Source organism: Mustela erminea, chromosome 9 (assembly GCF_009829155.1).
Source record: "Mustela erminea isolate mMusErm1 chromosome 9, mMusErm1.Pri, whole genome shotgun sequence".
Classification (NCBI taxonomy): Eukaryota; Metazoa; Chordata; class Mammalia; order Carnivora; family Mustelidae; genus Mustela; species Mustela erminea.
In genome coordinates, this window is record NC_045622.1 from 77,208,383 (window position 1) to 77,228,889 (window position 20,507).

Genomic DNA, 20,507 nt, shown 5'->3' on the forward strand with positions numbered 1-20,507 from the left:
ACTTAAGAGTGGAAAAAAATGTAGCAAATATTGATGAGAACTCAACATGAGTACTAAAGAATGACTATCGATTTTAACAACGTGTATGTAGCAATAGCACTTTCAGTGAAGTGGGAGGGGAGAAAGTCTGACTAACGGAGTTTGACGGGTTCTACTGCTTGCTAACTTGAGAACCATGGACACATTTCTTAACCTCTGGAAATGTCAGTTTCCTCTAAAATATGGCATAATTATTCATGTTATAAAGATCTTGTGAAAATTAAAGGATGTAGTGCTTGTATAGCGTCTCTGAAAATTTCTGGCACATAGAAAAATGTCAGTTATTTTCCTTTTCTGTTCCTCTCCAATATTCCAGGGAAATAAACCTATCTGAGCCTTATATAGTCTATAAAGTGAATATGAAATGGGTGCAATCCAGATAAGATGTGGACTTACCTTATGCCTTAGACACTGATACTAGACTGATTTCCATTTCTTGATTCATAGAAAGTCTAGTGACCTCTGAAAAATTTCTGTAAATTTCCAAAGTTCATCCAGAGTCCCCAGTGATCTAAACACTTAGGGACTCTTCAATTTAAGGATTGTCTTATTTTCTAGAACTAATTCTGTTAACCTACAAATAATAGAATAATCCAACAAATGTCTAAACATCAGAAAAAAGTTTTACTCCCCATTTTAAGACCAAGCATTGTAAGTCTGGCCTGGCAAAGAACACAGTGATACCACAGGTGACCCAAGGAAAGTCAATAGGGCATCTGCTTTCTCATGCAAGTATTTTTTTCTCAAGACTTTTACCTCATGATCACAAAATGGCTGCTCCACTTCCGGAGTCACAGTTTACAAGCAGGAGAAAGAGACTAAAAGATGAAGTAGCCTGTCAGCTGCATTTAGTCCTCTTAAAACCAAATTCTTGCAAGCTCCACCCAGGAAACTCCAACTACTTCTAACTATTCAGATGTAAGCATGAGAGTGTTGAAAGAGGAGTATTTTTTTTTTTCCTTCCAGTTTCTAAAATAGGCTGGAAAAAAGAGTTGTGAATGCTGATGAATATTAAATCCAAAATCAGCCCAGATGATTATGGACAAATACACCTCTTACACACAAGCACAGATACACAATGCTCTATATAAAACTTTACTGGTGAGTTGAGAAAGCCAGAGGGACATTTATGTTGCAGAAATACACAGTACTTACAAGTTATTAGAAATACCAGTTTGTATTTATGTACAGAAGTTCTCTCTTTATCTCTCCCAATTCTAAAGCAAATGCCTGCACTGAAACCAAGAACTTCGCTTATAGCACTACTGGAAAACAAACTCCACCACACACACACCCGCCGCCAAAACAAAACAAAAAACGTGCTCTATATCATGATCTTAGTATAAAATATTTATAAAAAATAATACCTCAAAAAAGTTCAGGTGACTTTTGACAACTAATTTTTAGCTCTAAGTCATTAAGGAGGTAGCAGCAGCAGGTTTTCCTCTTCCTTCCCTGCAATAATAGCTTTCCTTAAAGCTGTTACAAAGGCAGATAGTGAGGCTGTGAATCAAACCGATATTTCCTAAAGGATGGCTTAAGTATAACTCAGAGTAAGAGGGGATTTTTAGATGGATATTTTTAATAATAACATTTTTTAATATCTTCTAGAAAATGTACTAAAAAGGAATGTACCTGATCTCTGTGTTCTTAAGAAACAAAAACAAAAAAAGATTCTTCTGAAAGACTAGACTAAAGGTTAAATTCAGTGGTTTTCTGTGAAGTAGGATCCAAGCATATCCCCTGTTTTATGGTCCCCCCGCCAGCAACCCCTCACCCCCAGGGGGATCTCTGACAGTATCTATAGGCATTTTTGGTTATTATACTGGAAGGGGAAGGTGTGAGAAGCATCTAGCACATAGAGGCCAGGGCTCCTGCTGCACATCTTATACGTAAGAGACAATGTCCACAACCAAGGATCGTCTTGTCCAAAATGTCATCGGTGTGAAGGCTGAGAAACCTTGATCTAGAAGCTTGGGTTTCTGGCCATTTGATTCAGAATCCTAGTCCCTGTGACTGCTGCCTTTAGGGATGCTGTACAGAAAAGTGATCTTAGAGTTTCTTTTACTATTTCACCTGAAGTTTCACAAAGCCCAACATTCAGAAGTTTTCTAGGTCAAGTAATCTGGGTCCTTTGCCCAGAAATCCTAATCTCAACATGACTTTTTTTTTCCCTGGGGTCCCATAACCTCTCCTATTTTAAAGGTAGGCACAGTAACACCTCTACTATTAAAAGGTCAGGATCACTGATCCATTCATTACAGTTCTTACTGTCCCCCAGACTTTGTGTCAATGTTCTGAGTAGGAGTGCATCATCAGTTTATTGATAGAAATCTAACTCCATTTGGAAATGTGTCTGTATCTAGAAGTTAGCTGCCCCTTTATATCTTGCCCACCTGAATGTTCTAACATCTCTCACAAGAAATAACCCCCAAAGAGAAGAAATAAAAATATAAACAACAGTTGAAACACAATAGTACATTAAAGGCCATGAAAATGGTTACATAAGTTGGAAAACATAGGTCTCAATTATCTTCTAATATTAGCACATTAGAATTGACAGTTTTTCTTAGAGACTTAAAAGCACAATCAATATCCCATTGTTGGGAAGATCTAATTCTGTCCTATCAGACTGTGCCCTCACCCTGCTACATGCTTGCCTGGTCTCCCCCAAGTCTGTCCCTGGACAACAGTAGTAGCTTTCTCATTTATGACCCAATCCCCACTATTTCTATACTACCCCATTGAGCAACCCATAGCTATTCTAAAACATCAGTTGATCATTTATCTTCCTTAATTAAGCTGGTTTTGTTTTTTTCTTTGCCTACTGAATACTTCCTAATCTTAACATGAAAACGAAGGCTGTTTGCAATCGGACCTCAAACTTCTTTCCAGTATTATCTTACATACTTTTAGGAATCTCTTCCACTCAAGTTAGAAGTGGTAGATTTGTCTCATACCAGTCTTCAGCTGTCTACTGAACATCCAATTCTGAAAAACCAGTTAACCTGTTAATGGCTTTTTTCAAGTAAAAGTGTTGTTTCATTCAAAAGAGGGAGGAATAGCAGTCTATCTCACAACGCAAAGGTTTTTCCTTGGAGCAAACATACTCTGGTTACAATACAAATGTTTCATGCATACTTACTTGCTTAATGCCTCAAAAAAAATTTTTTTTTAAGGTTTGATTTATTTAGGGGCACCTGGGTGGTTCAGTCATTAAGCATCTGCTTTCCCAGTGTCCTGGGATGGAGCCCCACATCGGCCTTCCTGCTCAGTAGGAGGCCTGCTTCTCCCTCTCCAGCTCCCCCTGCTTATGTTTCCTCTCTCACTGTGTCTCTGTCAAGTAAAAAAAAATCCTAAAAAAATTTTTTTAAAAAGATTTTATTTTAAAGTGAGCACAAGTGGGGGAGGGGCAGAGAGAGGGAGAAGGAGAGAATTTCAAGCAGACTCCCCATTGAGACATCCAGGTATCCCATTAGTGTGTCAAATATTAAAAGGAATTAAGATTTAAGTAAAAATATTAGCAGCAACTTAAGTAAAGAATACCATGACTATTAACGGGATCTGGTATCACTCTCTTGGTTCAGGCTGAAGCACCAGCAGTTTATCCATTATTTTTACATCTGTGCAAATATCAGCACAGAGAAAAAGACCAATAACCCCTTAGTATTACTAAGAAAAGTTTTTACCAACCGACCCATTAAAATTTTTTTAAGGACCTTAGGGGGGGTCCCTAGACCACATTGTGGAAACCACAGCAATAAACAATGAATTAAGTTCTTGACAAAAAGAAGAAGCTCAAGGACAGTAGAGTTTTTGCCTAAGTGGTTACATTCTAACAGCAATAGTTATTTACTGAAATAACAGTAGTAGGTATTTTTCTATTTTTCTATGAATGGTTACTATGTTTCAAGCACAGTCCTAAGAGCTTTGCATATGTCATTTAATCCCGACACAGTTTTTAAATTGTTTACTTTATTTCTAGTTAACCTATGGTGTTACATTATTTTCAGGTATATAATATAGCTTTCAACACTTCCATACATCATCCTTTGCTCATCATGGTAATATGCAAATTCTTTACATTCGTAAATTACTCCCAGCTCATCTTCATCTGCATTTTGTTGAAACAAAAATGGAAGGTTAAAAGGACAAGTGATGATATATTTTCTGTAGTTACCCAATTAGCAAATATTGGAATCTGTATTCAATAATATACTTAGTGAATGTCAGCTCTTTACATATAAAAAGCAAAGTGTGCTGCTGAGGACTTTGTTATTTTTGTTTTTCCTTGTTTTTTGGGGGGGGGTTGTTTTGTTTTTATTTTTTTTAAACCTCACATATGTGCATTGATCTAAGAACATGTATCAAAATCATGTGGCTTTTTACTTCACCTTGAGAGGGGCTGCTAAATATCAGATAGCTACAAGCAGGTTTCCACTATATTTCTATGGCTCTGACTGGTTTTCATGTGTGTGTTTTTTTTTTTAATTGTAATATGGCTGTATGAAAACACTTTCTCCACATGCTGTTAGCTTCTTTCTAAAGCATGTCTAAACTTGTGTCATGTGGCCTGTCTGGAAGCATTAGCTCAAGACCTTTAATGCCTAATAGTCAATCATAGCGGCTAAGGGAGGAAGAATAAGAAGCCTCACAAACCATTGCTGATCAACGGCCAGTAAGACCTGAAGGAGCTTCTCCCTTCAGAGACTACGCTGCTCCTATTCAGACACAATTATCTCCTCATACCCAACTTCCCCCAAGCTAAACTCTGCTAAGGAATAGGCCAGCATTCTACTCATTAGTACCTGTAACAGGAAGTATCTTGATAGGAATATCTGAAGCTCTGATGCAAGATACACCTTTCCAGGGGGGAAATCTTTAGGTAGGCAGACTTCTCATCAGAGGTATATTTATACTCCTGAATTACAAGTTTGAGATTGAGAATAATTATCTTTTTTTTTTTTTAAGATTTTATTTATTTGACAGAGATCACAAGTAGGCAGAGAGGCTGACAGAAAGAGGGGGAAGCAGGCTCCCCGCTGAGCAGAGAGCCCGATGTGGGGCTCAATCCCAGGACCCTGAGATCATGACCTGAGCCCAAGGCAGAGGCTTTAACCCATTGAGCCACCCAGGCGCACCGAGAATAATTCTCTTAACGTCAAAATGAGCTAAGGAGCTACTAGACTGCACAGAGAATTTATTCTTGGGCTACAGAAAGGTCAGGGATTTTTGTTGCATGTAAATTTGTCTTTTCCCAAGCAGTGTAGCTCCTTGCTCTGGTACTAGGTTTCATGACAAAGTTTCTTCCCTGTACTCTATGATCATTCCCTTATGTTGGCCTCTTCCTCTTCAGCTTGGGCAATACCATGGTGACACTGTATGTTGTCAGGACTTTTCACATAGTTTTCAACTATTTTGAATTTTTTTGACAATGGTCCACAGTGAGATTATATATTTTACATCATGACCATCTAAAACCATTCTTTTTCACAAACTTTTTCTCTTATTTAGTATAATGTACTCTTATGCTATAATCTTTCTGTAGGTCTGCTAAATTGACTTTGTGATTCACAAATAGGGCCTGATCCTCAGTTTGAAAATGATAATCTATTGTAGGGCAGTGGGTCTCAAAGTGCGGGAAATTAAAGAAGAACTATAATCATCAAAGAACAAGTACATATTTAAAATAAGAAAACCAACAGAGCACTTACAAAATTTTGCCGTGCATCAGAATCACCTGAAAGTCTGGTTAATATAGATTTCCAGGATCTACCCTAGCAATTTGATACAGTAGGCAAGATGAGCAACTCAAGGATTTGCATTTTAAACAAGTTCCTAATGCTCCTGGTTTCAGTGATGCACTTTGAGGACAACTAGTCACCAGGGAAAACCAAGGATTTCCTCCCACTGTTAATCTTACTAGATCTTTCCTCAGAGTTCTATGGATGCCCCCTTGTGGCAAACCAGGGTAAAAGTTTAGAAGATGGTGCTTCCAAAATACCACTGAGTGATAAAGGCAGTGGAAATAAACAATCTAATTTAAGATGTCTTCATCTCCCTTAGAACAATGATCATTATAAACAGTTTTTAAAAAAGGGGTTAAAAAACACAGAACTTCAAGTCAGATGCTACCATTTTAATATCTAATGGGCCAAGTTCTCTAATTCAAAGCAGTTCAACTATGAGGTATATAATAATACCTCATAACTCTCATTGTTGAGAACTAAGCACATTATCACATTAAGACTGTAGTGCCCTGATAATCTATGATGTGAATAACCATCCTCTAATGTTCTGAAGTATCACACTTTAGCCACTTACACCTTTCCATGTTGTCAAGCCTTCCACATAATGCATCTTTGCTGTTTTATGTTCAGATGTAAGGGTATATTCATGCCAAAAAGACAGTATGAATTCAGAAAGCAAATAAGCCCCTTGTCTCTACAGAATTCTAAAACTTCCCCTACAGCCAGAAATCCATTGCTTTAGAACAAGCCATTGTGCTGTGCACACCCCAGCTGGCTGGTGTTAAAACCAGGAGCTGACTGACACAGCTGATACCATGATATTCCGAGGGACACTCTTACTGCTGCTGGCATGTCGCCAATATGTGGTTAGAATGGAGTCCTAGGCCCTGGGACATGCCAGGACCACCAATGAAGGCATTTACCCCAGGCTCCAGTGGTTATTTGAGGTACAAAATTAGAACAACCCTCCTTTTGGTGCTGTGCTCAGACACAGATATGCAACAGCAAGATGGGTCTGAATCCCCACTGAGCATCTGTTTAGATACTTGTTCAATAATTCTCATGCTCCACAATCTCAAGAACCAAAAAACCGTCTTTAAAAACTGAAAACCATATAACAACTTGCTTTTAAAAAAATTAAGGCAGCAGTGGAAAAAATAGGTAAATCACTACTATTTGAAAATGATGAAAGGCAATTAAAATGATCAAATCCTGCCCTAAAGGAGCTCACTGAGAGGTAAACCTGTATTTATTTAATTTTATCTAAAGAACTCATAGCTGAGCATAAAATCTAGAGGACATTTCCAATGTAATCATTCATTTTTCTTTTCCCCTGAAAGTAAAACCTGTTAATAAGCCAATGCTGTATTTGTAGTCTGGTCTTTTAGAATCAGAGCCAGGAAAGTTAGAAACTATAATACAACATGAGAGCTTGTATCAAGGTCTGGCTGAATATTTTTAAGTTATGCATCTAATGGAGGAAAAATATGAGTAGAAATCCTAAAAACATAGGTGCCAACTGTATATAAACACACTATATACGCAAACATAACCAACACTAGTATTACCATCATAACTCATAATTATGCCCCTAAGTGTTATGATATGGAAGGTGTCCTCATCTCTAGAAACCAATCAAACTCGAAGCAGTATTATTAAGCATAGAATAGCTCTCAAGTATTTATAAATAGTAAGCTAAAACTCTCAGCAAAAGAACCATAAAATCCAGCCTAAAAAATTAAAACACATTAATAAAATACAAAACCTTCCTCTCTGGTCTTTAAAAAGAATGTCTTGAGACATATAAACGTATAGAGTTTCAAAACTGAATTTTGAAAGTAATTGCTGGAATGAGGATAAAGAAATGGCTATACTGGAAAGAAAGCTTTGCAAAGAAGCCTACATTTATCACGAAAATGATGACAAAAAATGAATGCTACTGTCTGAGAGACACTGTCATTCGTGACCAGAGGTTGGCACCTGCACCTGCTTCAAACCAGGCAGCTCTAAGCTTTGCGGTCAAACTAAAGCCTTCTGTGTGGTTTTAAATATCCATTTTCAAATGCACACTTTTAGATATGCATAATTCTAAAAGAGATGTCCAGAATTTATCTGTGTTTTTTTTTTTTTTAATCTGTGATAACCAGGAAAGCAAGTCTGTCAATAGAAGCATTTTTCTTCTACAGTGTACTTTTTTTCTGTCTCATTTAGTGATGTTACAGTCACACTGTTAACAGAATGATTATGAATGGCACTCATTCTCTATCAGGATAATGCCTTCATATCAATAAGATGTGGGATGCATGAGTCCTGTCTACAGAACTCTAGTAAGTGATTCAGTGCAGCAAGAGACTTAAGGTATGGCATCAAGATTTGTGACTGGTCAAATCACTTAAATGGTCTAAACCTTTTATTTTTTTAATATCTAAAATGAGGATAACAATATCCACCACAAAGTTGTTGAAAGTATTTAATAACCTATTCAAAATACTGCATCCAGCACCTGCTCAACAAATTACACTTTCATAGCTTTTTACAAATCCTCAAAGTAGAATAAAAGATACACAATGGTGTAAACTATGCTTTACCTAAAAAAAAAAAAAAACTATATACAGAGAAATATCAAGTAAAAATTATGAATGCTAGAAGAAAATGTCAGAGAATAATTAATATCCCTTTACAAATGAATGCACCAGGGAATACATTATCAAACTCTTCAATTCACTTAAAACCAGAGATAAAATTTCGATTTATATGGAACTTTCAGAACACGCATCATATGAAACATGGCACACTCATGTCTTTTCAAAATGCCAAAGTTCATACTCCTTAAAGATCTATAAATAAAGTTTTTTTTTTTTTCCTAGTTTGGGTATTTCTAGGTGTAAGAACTTTTCATGTATGGTAATGAAAACTATATAGTAAGTATATGAGAAGTGAACTCTACGCTTAGAAATTTAGGCAACACCCAGCCATGTGAATAATATGTGTATGGTGGGGGGAGGGGGGTGCTGGGTGGCTCAGTGGGTTAAGCCTCTGCCTTCAGCTCAGGTCATGATCTCAGGGTCCTGGGATCAAGCCCCACATCAGGTTCTCTGCACAGGAGGGAGCCTGCTACCCCCTCTCTCTCTGCCTGTCTCTCTGCTTACTTGTGATCTCTCTCTCTGTTACATAAAGAAATAAAAAAAAATCTTAAAAAAAAATAATAATATGTGTATGGCCTACACAGAGCCGTGACTGTTCCTGTGGGCCTGGAGGCTGGGAGAGGGAAGGGGGAAGACAGAACCAGAGTGAATAGGCATCCTTCTACAAATTTACAACCCATCAGAGCAAATACAGTTTTTTGGCTGGTTGAGTCTCCAAATTTTTTAGTAAGCAATGCTAAAGAGATAATATGAAATAATTTTAGCTCTCTAAGTCCTATAAGCTTCGGCCAAAACTAGACTTGATGTGAGAAAAAAGCTTTTTTTTTTTTTTTTTTTTTAAGAATATTCAGAGTATGTGTTGTGTTAATTATCTCCTGGTTCTTCCTGCTTGTACTTCCCTGGTTATCTCCATCTAAGAACTTAGAGGGCTGCTGTACCACGAAAGACAGGGAGAGGAAGAGGAGGCGGGTAGGCAGAGAGAAAGAACTATTTTAGGATGACCTAACCATACAAATGCTACCTGGGGAGTCTTCTACAGAGAAATTAGGATCAGTTTCATGGGTCACCTTGGAATTCTTAATCCTTTTATCTTTGAGCTTGTTTTCTTGCCTCCAGTCTGGAAAGACCACAGACCATGCTTGAGGGCACGAGAGATCTGTACAATGTGTGACCCCTGCTCCCTGCTTCCTTGTTACCACGGTCTATGTATATCGCTCACAATGCTCTACCAGCACAGAGTTAGAGGAGACCCATGGGTTTAGTGATATCGAGAGTCAGTACAAAAGAAGTGTGGTGTGTCTACTAATTGAGTCAGAGGCAGGGAAACTTCAAATCCACAAGGAAAGCAGCAGTGTTATAAGAAACTGGAATGACCACGTACCTCCGTCCTGTCCTTTCTTGCTCCTCATTTTGTCCCTCTGCCCCACCCTGTATTAGCCAATCAAGTGACATGGAAACAATGACCTAGAAAGAAAAGGGAAAGGTTGGGACAACTGGTACTTCATCTCCCTTTCCATTCTTTACCCCTGAATAAACTAAAGGTGGAAGGGATTGGTAGGACGTGCATGCATCCAGGGTTGAAGCAAGAAGTGCATCTGTACATGCGGAAACCATAAAAACTGTATCATTTCAGTGATTCTGTATACAAGTTAAAGGTTAATTTAAAACTAGCACTTAACATTATTCTAATATTAAAACATTTCAAGCATTTTAAAATTTAAACAAAACTTCTACAAAGCATTTAAGACTAACAGTGCCCAAAATGAAGGTTAATGGCAACACTCATGTAAATAATTTAAGGTGGGTTCTGCTTAGAATACCATTAAATGGCAATTAAAAACCATCATGGCAAGTAGAGAGAGCCTGCACTGAAGAAAGAAAAATGTTTTATGTTCCCTACCACTAACAGCACATGTTTTCCTGCTTTGGGAACAAGAAGCCTTGCATTTGTATTTTGCACTGGGCCCTGCAATTTTTGTAGCCAACCTTGTACAGAGTTACTGTAAAATGTGAAGGTAAGAGAGGGTGTTTTTCTTATATCAGCAAGGAAGGAGGTGTGCTATGTCATAACCAGAAATACTTGTCAGAAAGCCTCTCTTGTGGGCGCCTGGGTGGCTCAGTGGGTTGGGCCTCTGCTTTCAGCTCAGGTCATGATCTCAGGGTCCTGGGATCGAGCCCCGCATTGGGCTCTCTGCTCAGCAGGGAGCCTGCTTCCCCCTCTCTCTCTGCCTGCCTCTCTGCCTACCTGTGATCTTTCTCTCTGTCAAATAAATAAAATCTTAAAAAAAAAAAGAAAAGAAAAATAAGAAAGAAAGCCTCTCTTGTCACTCAGTTGGATTAGCAAGGCTTTGGCAACTCCTACACAGAGGCTCTCAAATAGGATTCCCCTGTGGACCTCAAAACCTCCTCTACCTCTTCCTGCCATTAATTCTCCTCCTAGAGCTCCGTATTTTACTGAAGGAGTAGTGCTTTAAGAATGTCATGGCTGCTTCAACTTCTCAGTTTCAGGGAGACACACAGGTTACCCTACATTAATAAGCTATTCATTTGGTTCAGGAATGGTGCTGTGAAATCCTCTAGAGGATGGGGATAGAGGTTTAGTACCACTTAGCTCACCCAGTATTGGGGCGAGGTCAACAAAATCAGGGTATAGATTCATTGCCCATTTGTTTTATATTCTATTTAGACTTTATTTATAAACACAACCAAAAATCTTAAATGTATGTTCCTGGTCAAAAGAAGGCAATTATGAAAATAATATGAGTTTGGGGAGTCTTCAGTGGGTTGGAATCAAGATTTTACCACTTCACAAGTTCATCAGTCTCTCAATGTTTCTTCATTGTGAGTCCTATCACATTTTTTATTTTTCACAAAAGACAAAACGTCATAACTGAAGCAAATGATCAACAGTGACAGGGAAAAGATAACTGGCTGCTGTGTGGACCTTTGCACTCTTTTCGTAATTCAGAATCTGAACCCATATTCTATATTTAGGAAATCTCCTTACGAAGCAAAGCCCTCTGTCAAAATATAAAATGTTACAGAGGTCAGAAGAGTGAATATCTACCCATAAGACTCTTTGACATAACCTCCAATCACATATTCACCCAAAATGTTGCCTACTATGGTACTGAGGTATAGGGAAAGGGAAGGCTGTCCCTAGATGAACCACTTCGTCATGAACACTATTTGGGGTTAAAAAGTAATCAAAAACCAGCAGATGTAGGAAAACTCTCTTCTTGACTGCAACTGTCTAAATTTATATACTAGAAAGGAGAGTCTATTCCAGGAAGAGAGCTATTGAAAGAGACGCCCCTTTACCTAAGAAACTATCTGCATAATATGGCACCTTTGGTGGTGGCTGCTGCTGTTGTTTTTCAAATCTCTGCTCTCGCCTTATAACTAATGGTCTTCCTCCCCTTTGTAACCTTAGACCCCATCTCTCTCCTTACCTCTTATAATCAGCACGTTGCGGGCCTTTGGAATTTCCATGTCTGTGTGGATGGCTTCCCCATACATATACCTATAAAGTTGATTTTTTTCTCCTGCAAATCTGTCTCCTGTCCATTTGATTGTAAGTTCGACTAGAAGGACCATGGGGTAGAGAAAGTTCTTCCAGGACAGAGCCAAAGAGTTGAAGATACACCAGAATTCTTTCTACTCGGGTTGGCATCAGCAGCTCCATCCCTAGCAGGATGAGGTAACCTTTCCAAAGGCAGTGCCACTATTGATGGAAAAACTCTGATGTCCCTTCCCAGGGGCAACAACGGTAGTGTCTCTGTCAGGGCAGCACTCTGACAATTTACAGCACTCTTCTCCTGCTATAGGTATCCCTAACTTGGTTCTAGGCCTTTCCTACAGATTCTGAGAGCTGCCTGATAAACTCTGAGTAAATGTTGTGCTTATCTTACCTAGAATTATTTTTATGTTGCTTGAACTAATAACCTTGACTGATGCAGTTGGTTGAGGTGTACAGACAGAGAGAGATCACAAGTGGGCAGAGAGGCAGGCAGAGAAAGAGGGGGAGAAGCAGGCTCCCTGCTGAGCAGAGAGCCCTATGCAGGACTCAATCCCAGGACCCTGAGATCATGACCTGAGCCGAAGGCAGAGGCTTAACCCACTGAGCCACACAGGCGCCCCATATGTTCAGATATTCTAAGGGGTCTTCACAAATGATGTAGAGAAAAATAATAATTCATTTCTAAGCAAACACTTCTATACTATTTTAGAAAGGCCAGATAAGTTTTACCGATGAACTACACTTCGAAGGAAAAATGTCAAAACACTTTTAAGTAAATTTCTATTTACTTAGAAATAACTACGAATCCAAATGTGCAAAGGTTATTTTTAAAGGAATAAGTCAGTTTAAGGGGACGAGTGCCTTTTGCTATGTTTGTGTGAAATATGTAAAAAATAGCCCTACAATATGGCATTGTTATTCCTGAAAGAGGTAGCAGATCCTGGGCCAAGTTCATAGACTCTCAGGAAAGGCTTTTTGACTTGATTCCATGAAGGACAATATGTCAGGGCACCTGGGTGGCTCAGTTGTTAATGTAATCGTCCGCCTTTGGCTCAGGTCATGATCCCAGAGTCCTGGGATTGACATTGAGCTCCCAGCTCTGCGGGAAGCCTGCTTTCCCTTTGCGACTCCCCCTGCTTGTGTTCCTGCCCTCACTGTCTCTCTCTCTGTCCAATAAATAAATAAAGTCATTTAAAAAAAAAGTACAATAAGCAGAAATGGCCTATGTATATTCTTGGTGTTGCTGAATAAGGAGGTATCACTGAAAGAAAGCTGATATTTCTGATCCTAAAAAAGATAACCAGGAAATCCTATGTTGGGGGTTTTCTGCCTAGGAGCCCTCTCCCTTACGCAATGGGATACCTGTAGTAAGAGACCTAGACAAAGGAGAATTGAAAGGGTATATGAATTTGGAAACTAGAATCCATACCTCTCTGAATGTGTGCTTTCAAGGTAAACTGACTGACTTCTCTGGTAGAACAGGATCATTAATTACCAGCCTTGGTCACCCTAAACTTTTTATTACATTTATTTAGCTTCTTCGTTTGACCCCTGCTCTGGAAGCTCCTCTTTCTGGAGGTTCTTTGAGATTGTTGGGTTTGCCTCATATCCCAGGACTCAAATGCACACCTTGGACTTCATGTGAAACACTGTTTTCCTTTCATTAAAACAATGAGAGTTTTCTGACTTAAATTGACCCATACTCTCAGGCTCCCCCTCTCCCTTGCCCCCCCCCAGCCTCCCCCACCACACCCTTGCTAGACTTTAAATTTTTTCCTCTTTCTGACCCAGCTCTGTTTCTCCATCAGCCCATGTCTCCTCTCTCTCCAAGAAGCAAGGAAGGAACTAGATCCCACTTACTGGTGGAAAGCTTTCAACTGTAAGAAACACAATCTCCAACTAAAGCAGGACAGAAAAACAAAAACAAGAAGGATCTCACTCAAGAAATCTGCATTAGAAAGTTTTAGTCTTGGGGGCGCCTGGGTGGCTCAGTGGGTTAAAGCCTCTGCCTTCGGCTCAGGTCATGATCCCAGGGTCCTGGGATCGAGCCCCGCATCGGGCTCTCTGCTCAGTGGAGAGCCTGCTTCCCCCTTCTCTCTCTCTGCCTGCCTCTCAGCCTACTTGTAATCTCTGCCTGTCAAATAAATAAATAAAATCTTTAAAAAAAAAAAAAAAAAAGAAAGTTTTAGTCTTGGTACAGTCACAAAACAATAATCTGAAAGACCCAGAGACCTCCCATCTTTTACAATGTGGAAAGGACAGCAACATTTCTCTCTGTGGTCCCAATATTCTGGCCCTCGCTCCAGGCATTACAGTCTCACAGGAGAGCGTCCCAAATAGGAAGAAAGGGGACAGAGATTAAATGTGTTTCTCTTTGTATGGCTCCATTTTACCAGGAAGGGCCATCTTTCTCAGAAGCTAAGAACCACCAGCCCCTTCGTCTTTCTCTGTGCCTCTTCCCCTTCATACTAATGAATACTAAATGCCTGGGACAGATGCATTAGCAGCCGAACAAGACCTGTATTCATCCAGCAAGAAAGAAAATACTATCTTTCTCGATATGTAGGCAATAGTTGGCTTTCAGCATGGTAGAGAAAAGTAACTTCTTCAAAATATTTCAGCTGAAAAGCAGGTTAGGACATTAATTCAGATTTCAGTAAACAGGTTAGATTTATTGTGACTAATGCATAAATTGTAGCATTCGGTCCCGAAGGTGGAACTCTTTAGTGTCTGTGATAAATGCCTCTGCTTCTGTTTCCTTTCATCATATTTGAGGCATGATATAAGGCAGGGCTGATTGCTGTGGCAGAGGAGTTGGAGACATATCCATATGGAGGAGATGAATCACACCAGTGAATTTTTCTCCATGATTTTGGATCATGGCAGGTGAAGGAGTGAAAACTGCCTGTGGAGACAGATGAGCCAAGGGCAGATGGAAACCTTGCTTTGTTTGAGTCACTCTGCCCAGAAGAGCCTGTGGAGATGTGGCCCATGGTGATAAATGTTTAAGAAGAAAGAGGGATTCAGCTGAAAACTATTCTGACTATATCACAGAAAACGCTGCTGACTTCCTGGGATATCTGCTAAAATAGAAGGCTTTAGAATAGACATTTGAAACAGAATTTATCACAGCACAGAAAGTCCTCAGACAATAGCCATGGCTGTGTAACAGTTTGTTATTAATTACCTACGCCATTGGAATGGGGCGGACCAAAACAATATCCACACACTAGAATCCCCTTTCTAATCCTTTACTCTTCCTCCTATTATCTGTTCCAGAAAACAATCCTGAACTTGACTCCTCAGCCTTATTTTATCTTTAATAAGTACATCTGAAAAATGTCAATGTGAAATGACCCCACAATGTCGGTAGCAATTGATTTCAGGGAGTTTAACAGTGGCAGCAATAGTAAAATATAAGAATCTTTTACTGACAGTTATTCTCCTGGATGGATGAAATAGCTAATAATAATATTGATCATTTCTTTTTTAACCTTGTGCTAAGGAACTTCCCTCTCATGCATTATCTTTAATGGTTATAAAAACCTAGTCTCAAAAATAACTAAACTGGCTTAGATTACTCAGGGCTACGCAACTACTGAGAGACAGAGCTGATCCTCAAATCCTAGGCCTGTCTTACTTCTCATAAGATGCTTCAGAGAAACCCATGTGTCCCTGCCACATGGGACGCTTTGGGACAATAACAGATGTTTTCTTCTCAGGATGCCAAGCATAAGAAAGGGAGAGAACCACAAAGAGTTACTGCTCTTGTGCTAAATGCAGGGTAAAGGAAGGACTGGGAGTAAGACAAAAGGTACTGTCTCCATTGTAGGTACATAAGTCAGGATTCTCCAAAGAAAAACAGAATAGGATGTATATATGTATATGTATAAATATACATGTATGCCTAATACATATATACATGTGTGTACATCTGTGTGTATCTATGAGAAAGAGCTGTTTATTTTAGGGTACTGATTCACACAATTATAGGGGCTGGTGAGTATGTAATCTTCAGGGCAGGAGGAAGATCCAGGCAAGAATTAATGTTGCATCTTTAAAGGGAATCTGCAGGCAGAATTTCTTCTTCCTCCAGGACCTGAGACTTCTTGTTTTCTTTTTCTAAAGGTTTTCAACTGATTCGGTGAGGCCCCCATTATGGAAAGGAATCAAAGCCTACAGACTTAAATGTCTCTAAATTATCTTCACAGCCTTATTTAGACTGATATTTCACCAAAAACTGGGTACCCGGGGTTGACATACAAAATTGCCCACTGAAGCAGAAAAGTGGCAATTGAAAAATGCTACCTAGAACACTGGGGAAATAGCACCTAATACTTTCTTTTCCTTCTAAATCTTAACACTGGGAACTTTCACAACACTAATCCTTATTATATATGGTAATAGTCCTCAATCAAGTTAATGCAAACATCTTCAGGGGTATTAATCATTGGAATATTATCAAACATCTATTATATGCCATGAGATATGCAAAGCACGAAGTCCAAAAGAGAAGACCTAGTCTCTGTCTTCAAATGGCTTAGAATCTGATAAGAGGGACAAGGAAATTATGTCTTCCCCATCCCCCCCCCCCAACAGATCTTTTCACTACTAGCTTCAGTAGCAAGGCCAGGGTTATTATACTTATTAAAGCTGGATCAAGTCTCCCTTGTCTGATAAAATGATGAAGGTGAATTCTGCACCTCCATGAATATGTTGTCCTATCATAGATAATTTCCCAGTGTTGACAGTGATAGTAAAAAGGTCAAATCAGTAATACCCTTACTGGAAATGCAATGAATGCAGCCAAGTATGTGAATATAACAAAGATGATTTAGGCAAATAATTTCAATGAAAGTTATTCTACTAATTATGAATTTACATTAAAGTCTTAAATATCCTAATACCACACAGGTACTGAACAAAAATATGGAAAGAACTTTGTTCAAAAATACAAATTACCGTCCTTGGCTGTTCCCAGAATCAGCTGGAAAACAAGTACTCTTAGACTTGAGGTCAAGAATCTACTTGGTCGGGTGCCTGGGTGGCTCAGTGGGTTAAAGCCTCTGCCTTCGGCTCAGGTCATGATCTCAGGGTTCTAGGATCGAGTCCTGCATAGGGCTCTCTGCTCAGCAGGGAGCCTGCTTCCTCCTCTCTCTCTGCCTGCCTCTCTGCCTACTTGTGATCTGTCTGTCAAATAAACAAATAAAAATCTTTAAAAAAAAAAAAACAAAGAATCCACTTGGTCACTACCTTTTGTGACCTTGAGAAAGTTACTTGGGCTGCAGAATCCTGATTTTTCTAGAAGTAAGTTCTTAGAGTTACAAAAATTAAATCTTTCAGATCACACATCTAAAAGTGCCGAGGAGCAGTTAAGGGTAGAAGCAGCTTGGTAAGGACTGTTTCCTTATTTGTATTAGATTTGGAACTCAGAAGAATAGCTCATCACTTTATGGTTTCATGAGACTCCCTGTTATATTTTGCATCACTTATATCCTTCACTTTGATATACAAATTGCTACAATGATAGGAAATTGTCTATTCCCCACCTGCATCATTGCTGCCGGCACACAGGGGCAGGGACAAGGGATCTGTACACATTTCCTGGCAAAATGATATTCAGTTCTACATTACAAAATTAACATTTTTAGAGATTAACACACTGATTTCTTCCTCTCCCTTAAAGGTGTCCCACATTCTCCAAAAGACAAAGTAGGCTGGAAATTCACTGACTTGCACAGGAATAACTAATAGGCTTATAAGAGAATCTGCTAAATACAGGCTAACAAGGGGAAGAGAGCAAACACAGACATGAGTTGTGAGCCTGACCTTTGTTCTAGTCATTTTCTGACTATTCCAGTTCTCCAGCTAACAGATTTAAGAAGACCTTTGCGTGGATATGAGATGTGATTGGTGAACATTGTGTCCCTCTGAAGCTGTACGATGATGGATGTGTTGTTCATCCTTTTTGGTTCATTCTGGAAAGCAAGGCTCAAATTTTGATAAATGCTTATTAGAATGCCATATAAGGATGAAGAAGTGAGAGACTAAATACCAAATTTGAAGCATCTCTGCTTAGATCACAAAACTTGAGAGATGGATGAGCTCAAACAGACTGAGCTTTTTTTAAAGACTTAATGACTGCAATTCAGAGAACTTGAGGTCAAACTATTATCAGAGAGAAGGCATACCTTCTTTTCATTAATTATAAAATACTAGCATTTAGAAAATTATGAAAATAATTTTGGAGAGGAGAAAGTGTTAAAACATAAAAATAAAGCCAGGGTTTTCTCAAATAAGGTACAGATGTGCTTTCCCATATGGTCTTTTGTCCTTACACAGATTAAAAAAAAAAAAAAAAAGCTCCTATATTTAAGAATTAAACTTCTCTTTAATCTTAACACAAAAATGTTGATAATATTGATAAAGGTTAAATTACGTTTAAATTTTTGAGTCACAGGATCAGAAGTTTCCTGAGCAAAAGTATATATTAAAGTAACCAAATTATTTATAATGTGTATAGATACCATTAAAATTATTTTAACTTTACGTATATAACTTATTACATTTTTATGTAATTCAGGATTTCATAAATGTACTTAACAAAAAATATGTCACTTAAATGTGTAAAATAAATATATAAGGTCAGTTACACATAACTGGTATTTACAACAATTACTTCTGAGTGCACTAATTTTAAGTTTTTTTAATGAGGTTTTATTGTGTTCTTTCATTTAGAACTTTTTTATTTCTTCATTGTGCTTGATTTTGTGTTTCTATCTATCAGACAAAATCATTCCCTCCCTCAGTCCTGCATAAGTGAATTCTTATAGAAGATGAACTTTATGGCTCAATCCTGCCCTGGCTCTTGCTGTCTCTCAAACCTTTGTGATTGTCCAAGAAGGCTATTTTATTTTTAAAAGTTCCCCATAGTTAAGGGTGTGCTAAGACCTGTCAGAGTCCCAAAGGGGATATTTGCAGTCAGCACCTAGATTCAGCCTAAGTGGAAGCAAGACCTTCAGCAGCTTATTTTAAAGTATGCAAATATAGGGGTGCTTGGGTGGCTCAGGTCATGATCTCAGGGTCCTGGGATCTAGCCCCAAATCCGGCTCTCGCTCGGTTTAGCAGGAGTGGGCTTCTCCCTCTGTCTTTCCCCCGCCTCTCAAATGAATTATAAATAAATAAAGTATGCAAGTATGCACAGTCCTATGGGACCACAAGCAGAAACCCTGCTCCCAGCGGTGCCAGTAAGAGGTGTCCCTGGCAGGCAAACTGAGCGCAAACTGAGCCACCAGACACGGTAAAATCTCCCCACCCCGGAAATGCTGGCGCTGTGGGGCAGCAGAAGGGAAAGAGCACCAACCGGGGTCCTGCCAGTCTCCACCAGGACAGCACCCCTGCAAGCTCCAGAGGTGCCTCCAAACAGGTGCCTGCCCCCCCCCCGTGCACACCTTGACTGAGGCTTTCTCCCGAGTTCCCAGGACGGTGAGTCCAAGCGCGAGCCCTTAAAAGGACTTTTTTCCCAGACTGCCATAGTTTTGTGGGTCTCCTAGAGGTGGGGATGGTTTTCAAAACTAGATGCTTTGTGGGATTACTTCTCAGGTGCAGGTTTTAAAAAAGTTAGGCGTGCCACATGTGGGATTCAAACCCTCTGCTCCGGGGGAAGACGCTCCAGCTTTGGAGTTCCCTCCTGTCTGTACGGAGGGCTCTGCGCTGGAGGTGGGGTGGTCAGTAGGGTTGCGTCCCAGCCTCGCCTACCTGCTTCCTCGTGCACCTTCTATCCTTTTGCTCGGCGTGGCGGTCCCTCAGCCAGTTTTCAGTTGGATTTTTAGAGGAGGTTTTTTTTTCATATGTAGCTGTGGATTCCATGTCTTTGTGGGAGGATGTGCACCCAGGATCTTCGTAAGTCGTCGTCACCTTGAGCCGGAATTTTTTTTAATTTAAATAATCGGCTCTTAACAGGCGCCCTGATGGTGTCTCCTCCTCCAGAAAGCTTCTTAACGCTTTTAATCATTCCTTTACCTGTTTAAAGTTGACTACATATAAGGGCACCTGGGTGGCTCAGTAGGTTCACAGGACGCTCGATTTAGGGTCAAGTCAGAATGTTCGGGGTTTTAAGAACTGCTTGCCAGGGGCTCTGCCAATAGCAGGGAGTCTGCTTGACATTGTTTCTCCCCCTCTCCTCCTTCACGCTGTGTATTCTCTCGCGCGCTCTCAAATCTTTAAAAAAATTAATAAAATTTATCACAGGTATATGCCCATTAAAAAAATGTCAGTTAACTTTGCTTGCTTTAAAAATCTTAATAGAAATGGTCATATCCTTTAAAAAAAAAGGTCATATTCTATATATATTTGTATCTTTCTTTAATCAACATTATCCAATAATATTTTTTTAAAGATTTTATTTATTTATTTGATAGAGATCACAAGTAGGCAGAGAGAGAGTGGGTAGCAGGCTCCCTGCTGAGCAGAGAGCCTGAGGCCCGGCTAGATCCCAGTACCCAAGGACCATGATCTGAGCCAAAGGCATAGGCTTTAAACCGCTGAGCCACC